The sequence below is a fragment of the Papaver somniferum genome, chromosome 2 (genome assembly GCF_003573695.1).
Source record: "Papaver somniferum cultivar HN1 chromosome 2, ASM357369v1, whole genome shotgun sequence".
NCBI lineage: Eukaryota > Viridiplantae > Streptophyta > Magnoliopsida > Ranunculales > Papaveraceae > Papaver > Papaver somniferum.
Genome location: NC_039359.1, coordinates 98,603,196 through 98,619,299, shown reverse-complemented (window position 1 = coordinate 98,619,299; position 16,104 = coordinate 98,603,196). Strand labels below are relative to the sequence as shown.

At 36.4% G+C, this 16,104-nt stretch overlaps 2 long non-coding RNA genes across 4 annotated transcripts; both read right to left on the bottom strand.

The window, feature by feature from the left end:
* Window positions 1-1,608: 1,608 nt before the first annotated feature.
* LOC113353754 lies at window positions 1,609-3,822 on the bottom strand. Its single transcript, XR_003361512.1, has 4 exons — window positions 3,574-3,822; window positions 2,364-2,421; window positions 2,112-2,169; window positions 1,609-1,923 (listed from the first exon to the last, which is right to left on the bottom strand). It is a non-coding gene; the product is annotated as an uncharacterized LOC113353754 (long non-coding RNA).
* A 7,579-nt stretch (window positions 3,823-11,401) lies between these two features.
* LOC113353753 lies at window positions 11,402-14,146 on the bottom strand. Of its 3 annotated transcripts, XR_003361510.1 has the most exons (6): window positions 13,925-14,146; window positions 13,097-13,330; window positions 12,271-12,377; window positions 11,977-12,053; window positions 11,759-11,844; window positions 11,402-11,613 (listed from the first exon to the last, which is right to left on the bottom strand). It is a non-coding gene; the product is annotated as an uncharacterized LOC113353753 (long non-coding RNA). The 3 variants fall into 3 exon arrangements; XR_003361509.1 differs by having other exon boundaries at window positions 11,402-11,844; XR_003361511.1 differs by having other exon boundaries at window positions 11,402-11,844; window positions 13,097-13,322.
* Window positions 14,147-16,104: the final 1,958 nt, after the last annotated feature.

Sequence of the window (16,104 nt, the reverse complement as noted above, 5' to 3'; positions counted from 1 at the left end):
TTGAAAACTTGGATATAAAAAGAAACAAGAAATATAAATACCTCGACAAATGAACTTCATATCACGCATCCAAAAATACGAATGGCTACTGGGGAGGCTATCATCACTAATTTTCAGGTTTCCTAAAGCAGCCTTTATGCTGAAGGAAGACGGGAACACCTGCGGAACACAAAATTAAATATGTAAAACTAAAAAAAGCACAAAGTTAAGGTCTGGACTCAAGAATAGATGATAACTCGAATGAACCTTGATATCCGTGAACAAATTATTTTGTGATAACGTAGCAAGCCGAGTTCCATTTTCATTCATCAATAAGATTTCTGCACGTGCAATATTCAATGTCAAATAAAAGATAACTCTGGATTTTCCTTTCCCGAGCAGTCCTTTCATGACAGACTCTTGGACTTGGGATAAATCCTCCCTAGAACTCTCCTTGGGTAGAACTGCAGACTTCTCATTAGAAGCATCACAGAAATGTTAACAGCAGCCACGAAATCAAGAATCGCAAGAACTGCTGGTCTATAACAAAAAAATGACAAGGTAGCCAGGGTCACCTCCACCTACACAGAAGAGGTATGCTAGTCAGTTATAAGCATATTGAAGTGGTGGCAGAAGTTCAAACAAAAGGATGGAGTGATCACCCGCTTGTCAATATTATTATAGAGTGAAGAGTTCAAATCATAGATAACTATCTGAGCTTTGACAAAACTATCCAAAGCTTCAGTTATGGAGTCCGTTGTTTCTTCCTGACGCTCGTAATCAGGAAGAAAGCCAGAAACACGACAAAAGCTGGGAGGTTTAAGCAGAGGTTTAGGACTCTTATTTCCACGGGTTTGGGCAGGGCTGTCAATGACATCGCCCAAACTCTCAGATGCCTCAAACAAGCTTTCCTCTCCTTCATACTGAGTTAGTTCATTGTTGCTATAGATTCAAATGCATACCTTTCAAAAAAAAAAATCAGATAGGAACACCGGCCGGTTAGCATGGAATTGATCAGCAACTCTTCAACACTCCACAAGTAACTAAACTGCAATCACCACATCAGACTTGAAACATCATCCCGATATATAGAAAAACAGTGAAAAGTAGAACACCCTTACCAGTAAGAATGATAGAAAATCAATGTCAAGAACTGGTACCAAAATGGTGCAAGGAAACCCGTTACCTGAAAAAGAAAAAAAAAGAGCAACTCCATATTATATGACAGGAGTATACCAACCTTCTCCCTCTTCCTTTATTCTTATACCAGCAAACTGATTCCTAAGCAAACTGAATGCATAACAAGAAACTGAACTATAAGCAAACTAAGAGCAAATTAAACTACGCACAATACGAGAGAGGCAGAAAGTACAGAATACTAAAAGTACAAACAAGCAACAAACGCTCTATGTCTTAACCTTTCTTTGTTTCTTATTCATCCTATTTTTCTATGCCTTTCAACATCCAAAAGCTGGTACTGTTTGTTGCTGTCACGTCCCATTCAAAATGGAGATAGTTAATCTAATACATGCTTAATTTAAAACATTTCCAGTCCTGGACTCGTCATTATCAGTACCTTCCAAAAATGATTTATGCAAAGACCATTTCATATTAGATTCCAACGAATACTAGAAAGAAAACAAAGTTTGATCTTTATAATGAGCCTTGCATATGTAAAACCAAAATACAAGTACTACTATTTTTATACAAGACCCGTCATCTTTAAGTTTGCTTGACAAGCGTATCATACAATACAAAGGTAACATCTAGTTGGCATCTAAGATAGCCATCACCTCAAAAAAAAAAATGTACAAACAAAACATGTTTAAGACCACTTCTAAGATACTTCAAGAGATACTTCAAGGAACCAACTTGAAATTAATCACTCGTGCCAGACGTGTTACTCCCCTTCCCCTGCTCCGTTCTCAGCTGTAGTAGATTCACCTGGCACCAAAAAGGACATCGACATGAGCACAACCCAGCGGGAATTTACATATCAACGTTATCAGTTACGGCTAAAATAAGAAAATGGTAAATTAGATATCACATTTTAAGGAAAAACAAATGTGCACACAAAACATGTTTAAGACCACTTCTAAGATACTCCAAGGAACCAACTTGAAATTACTCACTCGTGCCAGACGTAGTACTCTCCTTCCCCTGTTCCGTTCTCAGCTGTAGTAGATTCACCTGGCACCAAAAAGGACATCGACATGAGTATAACCCAGCGGGAATTTACATATCAACGTTATCAGTTACAGATGACAGCTAAAATAAGAAAATGGTAAATTAGATATCACATTTTATGGAAAAAAAATGTACACACAAAACATGTTTAAGACCACTTCTAAGATACTCCAAAGAACCAACTTGAAATTACTCACTCGTGCCAGACATAGTACTCGCCTTCCCCTGTTCCGTTCTCAGCCGTAGTAGATTCACCTGGCACCAAAAAGGACATCGAGATGAGTACAACCCAGCGGGAATTTACATATCAACGTTATCAGTTACAAATGACAGCTAAAATAAGAAAATGGTAAATTAGATATTCATATGGGATTGTTAAATGTGACCCCATACCCTAAGAGGCATTCTGAAATATGGAAATAAGAGGAAACCTCTTGTTTAATACAGCAAATGCGCACATACCAACAAGGAAAACAAACAATCCAGGGAGGAGTTGTCAAAAATGTGCACAATCTTACTTCAACTGCTTAGTGAATACTGAATAGTAACAATAACATATGATGCACAAGACAGGACCCTTCAAATCCCTCCTATTTCAGGACAAGCACCAAGAATCTGGTGGTGTGGTTCACATAAAATTTGTCGCAATTAAAATTTAGAGAATAATCGATAATATAGATAGGCTCTCCACCAAGGATAATGTCCAGAGTCTAGTACTCCATTTTTTGAATGACCCCAAGTGATCAACTTCAACTAATAGAATTCAGACTACATCCAGCAGTAACAAATCAAAAAGGTAGCTTTCTCTCCATAGTGTTACACACAAGATTGAGCTCTTTTTAGTAGAAACAGACAGATGCACTAACTCAGAGAGAGTACCTTTTCACCGCTATCATTACCCACAACCCTAATCTCTAGTCCTACAACAGCAACCTCAGGTGCAAGAGGAATCTCCTTAATGCTCGGAAATTGCACAGATCCAGGTTCATATCTGACATTTTAAAATCAAGCAGCAAGAGATTGATAACTAAAACAATTTAACCCTAAAAATAGCTCACAAATCAGCATAAACATTCTATGACACCATAATAATAAAACTAAATGTGTTGACTAAGCAGAAAGCAAAACACACCCATGCCTTGAAATTCTACATACAAAAAAAAAAAAAAAAATGAAGAGCAGAATCCGTAACTTCAAAACATCAAACTAAAACCCTAACTTCAAAACACCAAAACAACTTCAATAAACACATTAAACTGAAATCTAAATACACCCATGCTTTAAATTTACATGTAAATATGTACATGCAATAAGACTCAACTTCACAGAGTTAGGTCAAGAAATAGATCAGAAGATAACCAACAAAACCAAAATTAAACAACAGTACTAGTAAATAATGGTTTATACCTGATGATAATCAACTATCAGATGAATTGATTTCGGATTTCATGAACAAAATTGATTTTGGATTCTAGGATTAGGAATTCTTTAGGGTTCTAGAAAATAGATCGAGATTTCCAGATTTTGATTACTGAAACTCAGGTTTTGATTCGTTAGTAAAGCTCAAAAGATTTTGGATTTGATTGTGAATCTGAGAGAAAACCGTCTCGAGGGTTTTGGTGAGGGTTTCCGTTCTCTGAAAGATAGAAAAAACGAGAGAGAGAGAGAGAGAGAGAGAGAGCTAGAGTAATAAGATTTTTCTAAAAAAGAAAAATAATATAAAAAAAAATTGAGATTAAATAAAAAAGACTACTAAAAGCCCATGGAAATGTCCGATTTTACAAAATTACCAACGATGCCAACGTTATACGTTTCAAAAACGTTGCTACATTAATTTTATTTAACAAACCCACATTATTTATTTTGAACAACGTATTTTCGGGTGTGCGACGGATATTGGCGTTGCGCACTTGCGTTGCACACCTCCGAAACTGATATGTTGGAAAATGCAGAATATGGTGCAGTGAAGCTGTTTCATTTTTCAATGAGATCTCATATTTTAGTTCAAGCGTGGATTTTAGCGCTACTAAGGGCTCGTTAAGAAGCCAAAAATGATATCATAAATCCATTCGGATTTTAACTTTATACCAAGAACATAAAATACATACAAGGATTGCTCATGAATTTCTCCTATGTGGTGATAATGACTCATTTCAATCCTGACATAATTCACAAAGTCAGGTGGCTGCCTGAGTCAGAAACTCGAATCCTTCAGGGATTTATTACAACCACTAGTCATAACAAGATGCAATATGATCCCCTCGAGGACTACCACGCTAAAGTGCATCTATATTAGGAGAATTATTTTGTCTTACAGAAAAAATCCTGGGGTTCAGCAGGAACACCCCTAAATTGCACTTTGAGCGATCAAATTACTCTCTCTACGCTTCATCTCAAACACCAACCTGTGACATTCAGGCCCCACAATTTTACGGTGTGAGTCGGATCCTATCTTTTGCGTTTTTGGAGATATTCCATCCTCTACCTTAGTTTGATGGAAACATGTCATATGCCTACCAATCACAATGTCGATGTTCCTCTACAGAGGGGTATACAACCACTATTGTAAACAGTAATCAACAATCATATACGATTTATCACATTCTCTAGTGCATGCACATTCAAGAAAATTTCACAAACTGGTACCAGTGCCACTTCAGGGGTATTATCATCTGCTCATTTTCAATAAGGAGTTTCAAACTTAGAGAATATGGATCATATTCTGATAGTCTCCACGAGCACTATTTGTAGTCTCTCTTCAAGAGCACTACATATTAGAAAAGTGATTGGATTCTCTTTTAATAGGCATATATGAGGCAGTTATTCAGGCCTCAAGCGTGTTTAACACAGATGCATGATTTAACCTGCTGTGACCACTTCTCGTGTCTGCATCCTCGAACAATATTTTCCCAGAGCTACTGCAGTTATTTGTTTTAATCATGAGTAATCTCCAACACCTTCCAATATCTTGGTGTGAGAAAACAAATGAGATGTTTCACGCCAATTATAGTGGCAGCCGAACTTTCTTTCATCAGGATAAAGCTTAATCAGATAACATATTTGATTGTCGACATTGTTTACTGCAATCTTTAGGTGGTGCCTGTGATCTCTATGACTTCAAGGGAAAACCTTTAAATTTTTTGACATAATACTTGCCATCTTCAGGTGGCAAGTCTTTCTCCCCCTGGCTAAGGAGTGAAAACCTTTTTAGGTTATCAACATAACTCTCACCAACTTCTTGTGGTGACATTTCTCCTCCTGATTGAAATGGGAGAACCTTAAAAGTTATCAACCTTACTCACGCCAACTTCTGGTGGCGGGTTGTCATGCCAACTTCTGGTGACATTTTAGTTATCCTGATCATGACGGAAACGTTACTATCTCATTTCTGGAAACTTCTGGTTCCATAATTTTGTCCAATTTTCAAAGACAATTCCACTCATGATAGTTTTTGGGTGTGAATTAAACCACAAAAGTATCCCAAAAAAGCTGCAAACTCAACAAAAGATGAGACATTTCACGTCGTTCCTTCTAACGGCCTCCCCCTAACGGCGGGATTACAGTCTCATCTGCAATAAAACATTATCATCTCAGGTTTTCAATGTCTTATGAATCGAAACCAACATATATAGTTAGGTGACACTATGAACCAAATACGTAAAATTAAAATGTAGGGTTGCTTCCCAAAAATATATTGATGGTAAACAGTTGGTCGATCAATCAACTAAAGATGCTTAAAAAAAAAAAACTCAACTATACCATGTTGAGCGTGCACGTGTGCTATTTATGCTCGATATAACACCAACTGAAGGCAAAGCATCAAAAGCCTATAAATTTACCACCAAAATAAATGAGCCTACTTAGAAAGTCAAAAATGGATAGAAAACCACATGATTTACACAAATGGTTCGACAAATCCAACATTACGTGTCAATATAAACAAGTGACCATCTAGAAAATGCGTCTATTAATACAGTGAAGTATTAAAAATTGTCCACAATGCCGGCAAATAAGCCCTACAAAATTCCACCGTAAATCCCCTTTGCAAGAATGATGGTGATTCAGCTGGTTACCGTAAGCCTATTGTTAATGCCAGTTAAAGAGCCAAATGTCTCAGAGAAAGAACAAAACGATTTACATCCTTATTTGACAGAAGCTTCATATTCCGTAAAGGATGTCCATCAGCATTTTGTATCGTTCTACTCAACTTGGTAGAACTTGGGTGTCCAAACTTACCATGCCGAAGCATGACAATTCAAGGTCATTAAACTTCTGGTTAATGACAATGTGAGATTCGAAAATTCGAATTCTCCTATGGCACACCCCATAAAGAGAGCCTTACGCTTCTCTATAACGTGCTTCTGGCACAAAAACAAATGAAGTAACAAAATACTCCATAAAAATGCTCATTTATCGTTTCAAGGTGGTAATACCAAATATTTTTAAAACTCAACAGATTCTTATGGAACCTGATAAAATATAAGGCAAATACCACACCACCAGATAAAATGATATACGCTCTTCTGCAGACGTCTATCATACTATTCGAACCTGAAATGATATTTTATATTTCGTAAAACCTCTACAAGGTTATAAAAGTGGTTTGAAAATTTGTGTTTGTTGTTCAACTGTCTTTGAGACAAATATCTCCATCATCCATATCTTTACTGGATAGATTACTTCTGGAGTCCATATCCTTTGGTAAAGATAGACGGGATAAAAATAGTAGAGTCATCGACAAAAACATTTGGTAACCATGGGCTACTTCGGGAACCCAAAATTTTATGGCTATTCCTGAAATCCAAAAATTTCCATAAACCACTTTTGAGTCCATATTTATGGATTATTACAGGAATTAACAATTTCCATGTTGGACCGCTTCCGGGGTCAACAACATCTCATGAACTACTTCAGGAGTTCAGTATTTACGAAAAAGAAAAGAAGTAACTAAAGAAAAATTTCAAGTAAAGAGATACATAAAAATACACACTTATGATACTAATATTAAGAAATCTCCATTTTCGTCACCTTCAAAGTCGACGAATTATTAATTTACAAGTGTACAAAAATAGATTCGCTTTGGCAAAATTGCCTCAAAATCAGCCATAGGTCACTTCAAGGACCGCTGATAGAAACCGGCTAGCACTTTGTAACGGGTCACTTCTGGGACCGACTGGCTAGCGAAGCGCACTTTTGCATCCATACTATGCCACATGATATTCCATCTTCTGGTGGAATTATTTCATATTTCAGGAGATTATCAAAGCTGAGAAAATCAAATTTACGCAATCCCTAGAGAGGAGGCAATTTCTTGCTCAACCGGTATTAAACTGTTAGTACCACAATAAATAAAAAGAGAATTGTAAAAATTCAACGAATTTCAATTCTCACCATTTCCTTTCTTACCTGTGACCCTGCTTATGCTTACCAAAAATTATTCTCACTTGGTTCTTGAAAATAAGCACGTTACTTTCATCAGAGGCTTATTTAGGTATCACTTATGGAGTTAGTACTCTAGCTTTCCACTTGCCTTGACAGTTAACACCATGTTCAGTTAAGTGATTTCCTGACCACCACAAACACAAATGGAAAGCAATTAAAATTAAAAAATTAAAATCAAGGCTATAAACGTATCTCAGTTAATGAAACTGAGAAGTAAAAGGAGAAAGAAAATGTTTTTCTCTTCCATTAACATAGACTTCGCAAGTATATATCATTAGTGAAGCGAGTATCTCCAGACTAATGGAGTTGATGATTTGGTATCTACATGTCTTTCACTAGATCCTTTCCTCGCGAGCATTTCGTGCTGATAACGTGTTGTGAAATGGTACTGTTAGACTCCTTTACATTTCAGACTAGCTCACGGTAATTAGATATACAAATAGCTCAGAGTACTAATACGAGACATAATTAAATACTAGGCTAACTAGGACATGTATACAAGTAAATGATAATAGGAGAAGTTTCTGTTTTCATTTCATTACTCTTTTTCTATTTTGAGTCGGTCTTACAAAGTGATATTTATAGCCTATGACAATGAGTTCAATTATGTGCACACTCCTCTAAGGAGTATATATTTGACATGTTTTTTTGATTGGTTAATTAGTTAACTGTTGGGCCCATTACCTTCTATATTTAAAATCTTGATCCTCGTTACATAACTCCCTAAATTTAATCAACGATGAAGATTGAAATATTACGTGCACACTCATCAAGGAGTGTGCACAAAATCGGACTCTATGCCAATAAACAAGGCGGCATATATAGAAGATTCAAGAACTGCTCACATGGCAGTGTACAATCCTAGGCTAGTTTTATGTTTATCTTTACATAGTTTACATAAAGATTAAGACTAATCCAGCTGTTGATCATTATCTCATTTTGTGAGATAAAATTGCCGATTCTTATTTGTTCTTTGACGTGTCCAAGTGAGATGGGCCCCATGGTGGTCAGCGACAAAGATAGTCTGCTTATAACAACCCCTCTGTTTTTGTTGAAAATGTCCATGACCCCATGTCAAAATTATTTCCTGCTCCACTTTACCAAATAACAGACGAGATTCAATGAAAACCTTTCCAATAAGCTTTTTTCCCCATTTCTTAATAGCCCTTCTTATTTGCTTATTATCTTCCAAATTTGTAGGATTAATTTTTCCAATGATTTCAGTTAAATCGCCAAGAACTCGCACACATATTAGAAATTATGAAGAGAAAAGTATTGAGGGTGAGAATATGAACAAACCAGTTAGTTATCCTCCAATTTATACTAGACTTGCATGTTTTACAACTGAGACGTGTAATTTTATTTAGAGAATCTTCACCAAGTTTTTCATTATCTAGATAAATTTCGCTTAGTGTCCATCTACTTGTCTTTCGATGGTAAACTTTTTGAGAGTGTTGCGAGCATTTTTTGAAAACTAAATCAGAGCATGGCTTGTAACCTAGGGACCAAATGGGTTAGGGAGATTGGAATAATCGTTAAACTTTCTACTGGTGGCTAAGCTAAGACGTCAAATTGAGTTTTTTTATGCATTTGTCTGATTAATTATATGAAATACTACGCATAAAAAAATGACCTTCGTATATAAAAGTTATATAATTAATCCATATAACCGTGTCCATGTCTTGATGATTTTCAATTCTGCTGGTCCATGTGTCCGTGTCGTGCCCGCATCTCGTGTCAGTACTTACCAGATCAAGCTTGACTGATACCAAGTTGAAGACGATTTAGAGACTAAGTTGAAAGCGCTTTACAGACTTAATTTATCGCTCCATTCACGCTCTGATTAGTTTCAGGGGGTTAAAATGGGTCAAACAGTTCCATATTTGGGAAATAGGGGAAGGTTTTGATGTAAGAGCTTTCCATGATAACTGTATTCCCAGTACCGTCACTAGTACTTCCACAGCTCATTCTTCTACTTTATCAGATGTCAAGGTTAGCTCTTTTATACTTTTGGAATCTTATTTTTGGGATGTGTTTGCTCTTCATCAATATTTTCTCCAAGTCAGGTGCAAGCTATCACTTCTATTCATTTATCTAATATTGATTATGGTACTTTGCAATGGTTATTAACTAACAGTGGTGACTTTAATATAAAGTCCACTTATAGAGCAGTATGGCATCATGTATTCCCACCTCTTGTTACTATATACAAAGAAGCACTTTGGTAAGGTCTTTGGCTTATTAAAGTTCCTTACAAGGGACAGATGTTCATGTGAACACCGTAATAACGTTGGCATCTTCGTGTCCACAGTCAATATTCGCAATACAAGTAATACATAATAGATTGAGCGAATAAGTAATATGAAAACAAATAAAGAGGTATGATGATATTTATCGAAGCCTACCACCGTCGTGCAAATGCTTAACAAATCAAACATAATGAGAGTGTAAGAAGTGACTGAGATAATCGTTAATAAAGGCATTGAATGTAAATATAACGACGTTAATATAAGTACAAAAAGTAAATGAGACCCTGATTTACGCGGTTCAGCACTAAGGCCTACATCCACAGGATATTGTGAGATTTCACTATGGATTAAAGTAATTACAGAGTTTAAGTCAAATAACTTTGAGTTGAGGGGAAGAAGATAGTTTACATAGTTATAATTCATATCTAAGACTCACTTTTATCTCTCCTAAATACTTCTTCTAAGTCAGAAATTGTTAACCCCTTGTTATCTGATGGAGTTGGGTATTTATAGGATCTTCGGGTGGGCCCCTCATTCGACAGTTGTAACACACTTTCTTGGTCGATGTGCCAATATCGTTGGTACCCGTCGTATTCTTCTCGATGATCCTTCAATTGATATATCCGATCACGATGATGCACCTCTCTTTCAGCCATTCATGTTCTGCCACATATCACCTATCCATTGGCATTTAATATGGGTAGTTGGCTTATCCCACGCCTAGACAGCTGTGTTGCATGCTTTTCTTTTCACTGTCCCTTGAAATATTCTCAGCCGTGGAATTTGAATTCATCTCGAGATGTGATAAAGTAAGATTCTGAAATATTCCTATGCTCTGCACCAGTCTCTTTCTTTGGCACTTCTCAGCAGTGCGTCCGTTAGATGTTCATTATGTCTGCCACATGTGTACTGATGGGCTAAGGTTCTTGATATTGTTAAGGTGTTGAACACGTGCCTCGTATTTGATGCGCCCATATAGCATGGTGCACACTACTACACCATTTTAAGGTATTAGCAACCTATTATAGTTGTTGCTAAACGGGGTTGCAACAGCTTTTCGCCGTTGCTAAACACGGTGTCACAATTTTTAGCAACGGCATAAGCTCTATTGCTAATCTCGGTCAGCAACGGAAATTCGCAACAGAGCTTGCCGTTGCGAATTTTCTTATTCGCAACTACAACCTGTTGTTAATAATCTGTTGCTAATTATAGGAATACCCTTACCCGGAACTAGATATTGTTGGTTCTGGTTCTAATTTAAGGGTTCTGGTTCTAATTTATCAACAAAAAAAAGACGTTGCTAATTTTTTGCAACCACAAAAAAAGAGGTCAAGTCTATGTTTATTGACCTAGTCAAAATTCATTTCACCCCACATTTTACCCCCTGCAATTACCCAGTTCCCCATATTCAACATCCCCACAGATATACAAACTACAATTTCCATACAAAACTGTATTGTTAATAAACAAACTACAATGGCCATACAAAACTGTATTGTTGAGAACCACCACTACATGATATTATAAAAGACAGGATTCTTCAATTGATACAAATCTGTTAACTTATTATTACACAAGGGGAATCTTACAAAATATTTTAAAAGATAAGGAATAACATTGTTGGATATAGAGAAAAAATAAAATTGTACTAATACAAATACATGATGAAGTACCTGCGCATCCCGAAGCAGTTCACTCATTGACGGTGCTCCAACGCCAGTATTTGTATAAATCTCACAGCATGTGCTGCTAGAGTCTGTCCATAAACATACATTAGGACTTGGAGAACCCCGACTGTCAACACATATTTTGCAATAGTATGTGCTGACAATTACATCCTCATAAGACCTGATGAAATCCAGCATTCGAATTATCTCAAGAGTTCAGAAAAAAGTAAAAACCTGATGAAGTCTAACTCTTTTGGTGAAAATTACATCCTCATATGACCCACTGCCTGAATGAAGTGTTCAACCTTCCTCAAATCAAGCTAGAGAGCAGCGAAATCAAAAGATAAGATCAGTCCCACTACTTAATTCCAGAATATTATAGTAAGTATACATAATGAGGAAAATCCAATTACCAATAATGAGAAAAAAAAAAGTTGTCAAAGCTAAAGTACCTTGCTTGAGTTGGTATACACCCCTTCATTGCCCCAAATTCTTTCTTACAGATAACAATCAGAAAGTTGATGGCACCCTGAATATCAATCCAACCAGACAACATGGAACAGTTAAAATAATGTCTCAGCAAAAATCTGCCTCATAAAGCTTTCTTACAAGTTCCTCTAGAGTAGATACAACATATATTATAATAAAACCATGAATCATCGAGCTAACTTAATAGGGTGACAAAGAACCAGTTGGCTACAACCAGTTCTATAAGAAATTTGTTTCATTGAGTTACAGATACACACCTAGTTCCCACAACCACCTTGAAATCATCTTCCAATGACCTTTTAACCGCCCTACCTCAAGATTTGTGCATCCGTGTATCCTTCAACTGCCCTACCTTAAGATCAGACTGCAAACAGTATGTAATGTTAGTATAGGACAGTCTTTTAATTTCCTACCACTTGGTACTGAGGGCAGAAGAAAATGGATATGTGAATTCATTTATCCTTCTATGAAGCCTCAACTCCCAAATAGAACACTCAACATAAAAATCTGGATGTAACAGTACCAAATTGCAAAAAGACCTGGTACCAAATTGCTAGTTATACTGCCATGCGAGCTACAAATGCCTCTGCCAAAGGTTCATTCTTCCCTTCCATGCTTAGACTCTAAGGTGCTGAAAAACTATTTAAAGTACAGATAAAGTGAGGCCCGCTCATCAGGCTATATATAATCCAGAACAGGAAGGCTTAAAGGACTATATGGATGAGGTAGGTCTGTCGGGTACCAACATGGAGATGATCCCATGGATGATATTTTTGTATCAGGTCATCTACACATGGCGAAACCTAATTATTATAAAATTTGTACCATACGAAAAACACGAGGAACTGGATCACTAAAAGACTATAAGACTAAATTGATGCAAGTCATTACTATTATAAGTTGGACTATTTAATAAAGATAATCAACATGGTAGGGAAAGACCATTCGTTAAGAGGTAGTGGTCCGATTACTATAAATACATATACTAATGCAAGACAAGATTCTTTTACAAACTCTATTCTGAGTCCAATTGAGCAGCAGGGAAGCCTAAATAGAATTGAAAAGAAGGAAAAGAACATTTACCTCATTAGTTCCTCTTGTCAAGATCCATTACTAGTGGAGTGGTACCTATAATATGTGGCAGTTGGAAAATAAATGCTTAATTACTTCCAACCTTATGAACTGTTCAGGGACCACAAACCAACAAAACTTGTGTATTAATATCTGGAAGACTGGAACAGATGAAGAGACTTGGCTGATTGATTCCAAACCAAATCAGATACATAATCCTCGCCAAACAAGTACAATACTGGATAACTACAAACCCATATGAAGGCAAACATGAATCTTACTATATGACCAACAAACAACTAAACTTAAAAGGAAATATCAGTTTTTAGCTGTTTGGAGTTGATCAAAACCATTGATAACAAACACAACAAATCAGTTTTTAGCTGTTTGGAGTTGATCAAAACCATCGATAACAAACACAACAACAATACATACTATAAACACATTATTAGCTTCATTTAGATAAAATTCTAGTTATCTTCTAGTTTGTTCAACACAATCTCAGATTAAAACTTAAAACTACTAGTAAACAGAACTAAGCATCACTTGATGAGATTCATAACAAAGGCATGAACATCTCTTCAATTACAAAAAAACATCAAAAATCATCTTTCCTATCCAGTATTCATACCATTCCCCTTGCAATAAAAATCAATAAAATCATACCAAAAACAACTCAACAAAATAAAATTGATTGACCCATGACACCCTCAACAGGTTAATCCTCGTATTTGTGAGTTCAGCAAATCAATTCAAAAATCTTGAAATTACAGAAAATTGGAAACCCTAATTCAAAATTTTCGGGAAAATTGATAAAAAGAACAGAGAATAACAAGTTACCCCGTATCACCCTGATCTTGATTGTCATCCATTGATGATGATGTTTGAAGAGGAGTATGCGCTATGGGTTTAGGTTTCCTTCACCCCTTCAACAAACAACATAGATCAGAAACTAAATCAAAACTTAACAACAGTAACAAGAAAGAAAATCAAAACTTAACCTGGTTGGATTTCAGTTAAACAAGAGTGCTTCACTCTTCAGAGCAGCAGATCCAGATTGAAAGAGAGAGAGAGACGAAAAAAGATTTGTGGCTGAGAAAAAGTGAGAAGGAGAAGATAAACCCGCTGCGGTATCGGGGTGAAAAAGAATTTAGACCAATTGACCAAGCTTTGACTTGGGCGAAAATATATTCATAGTGTTACCGACCACTCGCGTACCTCACACGCTTAAATTCCCGTCTGTTGCTAATAGCAACTAAGGACGCGCTGTTGCGAAATCGCAACTAATACAGACCGTTGCGAATATTTAGCAACGAAAATTAGCAACAGAAATTTTGCGACGGCACCATTGTTGTTGCTAATCTGAGTTGCAAATCAGCTAAAATGGTGTAGTGCACGTGTACAGCTGGTGGACACATGGAGGGTGGTGATTCTGTACTCACAGTTCATATGGAAATTAGCCTATCAAATTTTCCTAGTTCTTCATCTTCTTGCTAGGCACATACATATCCACAATACTTCTATTTATCTTTGTAATGTTCAAGAAAAAACTGTCACACACTTGTTCTTGCATTGCTCATTTTCTGCTGCTATTTTGTCTCACATGTTACCTCATTTGTCTACTAAGATCTTCTCACCCGCATATTACCAATTGGTTGTAAGGATGCTTTAAAGATCATCACAAAGTTAACATGGTAGTGGATATCCTTTGGTATATATGGAAGGCTTGATGCACTCTTGTCTTTGACCAAATTCACTAGTCTCCTCGGACTATTATTCATAAGATGAAAGACTTATTTGGGTTATATAAAATTGGTTATACATCTTCTTTTACTTCTCAGCTTACTGCCTTGTCAGGTACACGTCTTACAAACCAATGTCAGATTTTAGATCCTTCAACTAATGATGCTAATAGTTTCAAATTGATGTGGATGCTTCAGTTTTACCTAATAATAACGTTTCACATACTACTTTTATCTTTACTGATTCTATTGATTTTTTTGTAACAACTACAACATCACCGATCTGGGCAATGAATGTAATACATGCTGAAGTGTTGGCCTTATATAAAGCTCTTTGCTGGTTATGTTCCCGTCAACTTTTTAGTGTAATTATCTACTCTGATCGTAAGAAGTTGGTCGGCGATTTGTACGTGTCTATGAATAACGTGTCTTGGATTGACATGTCTTTATTGTTTGAATGTGTTAGTATGTTACATAGTTTGTCGAATGTGACTGTTCGATATAATTGTAGGGTCAATAATAAAGCAGCTGACATGTTTAGCTAACACAAAAATAACCCTCTCACATAACTTCCTATTGTGTAATCCAAAAGTGGACCCCTGCTAGGGCTGAGCATAAAAACCGTAACCGCGGTTTTTATCCGTATCCGTCCGCAAATTTACGGGTGAAAACCAATCCGCTAGAGTTATGGACCGGACACGGGTGCAATCTCAAATCCGCACGCGGTGCGGTTACGGTTGCGGGTGCAATCTCAAATCCGCGGATTAACCGCACCGTAGGACAATTAGGGAATTTAGTAAATGTATTAAGGATACTATGGGAAGTTGGATGTTTATATATAAACATCTTTACATTTGTAAACCCTAATTGATATTTTTTTCTTCGAGAGGAACCGAACAGACCTCTTAGTCTCCTCTCCTTCCTATCTTCGATTCTTCTTCAATTAGGTTTAATTAATCCGGAATTTTCTATAACATCTTTATCGATTTGCAGAGAAGTAAGTAACGATTAACTTCAGTATTAACTTCAGTTTTGATTACAGAGAAATTATTATTTTTTATTTTTCCCCCCCAAATCGATTGCATGTTAGGATTCAATCAATTTCTTCGTCATTGGTTCTTCGGTATTAACTTTCAATGTCTCTTTCATGTTGCAGAGATTTAGTTTCAGAAAATGGTGAAGTGAAGAATATACCTTCAACGAGATTTAGTTGCAGTTGACTTGATTGATAAACAAGTGAGCTAATGAAACACAACCCTTGTTTACTAATGAAAATTC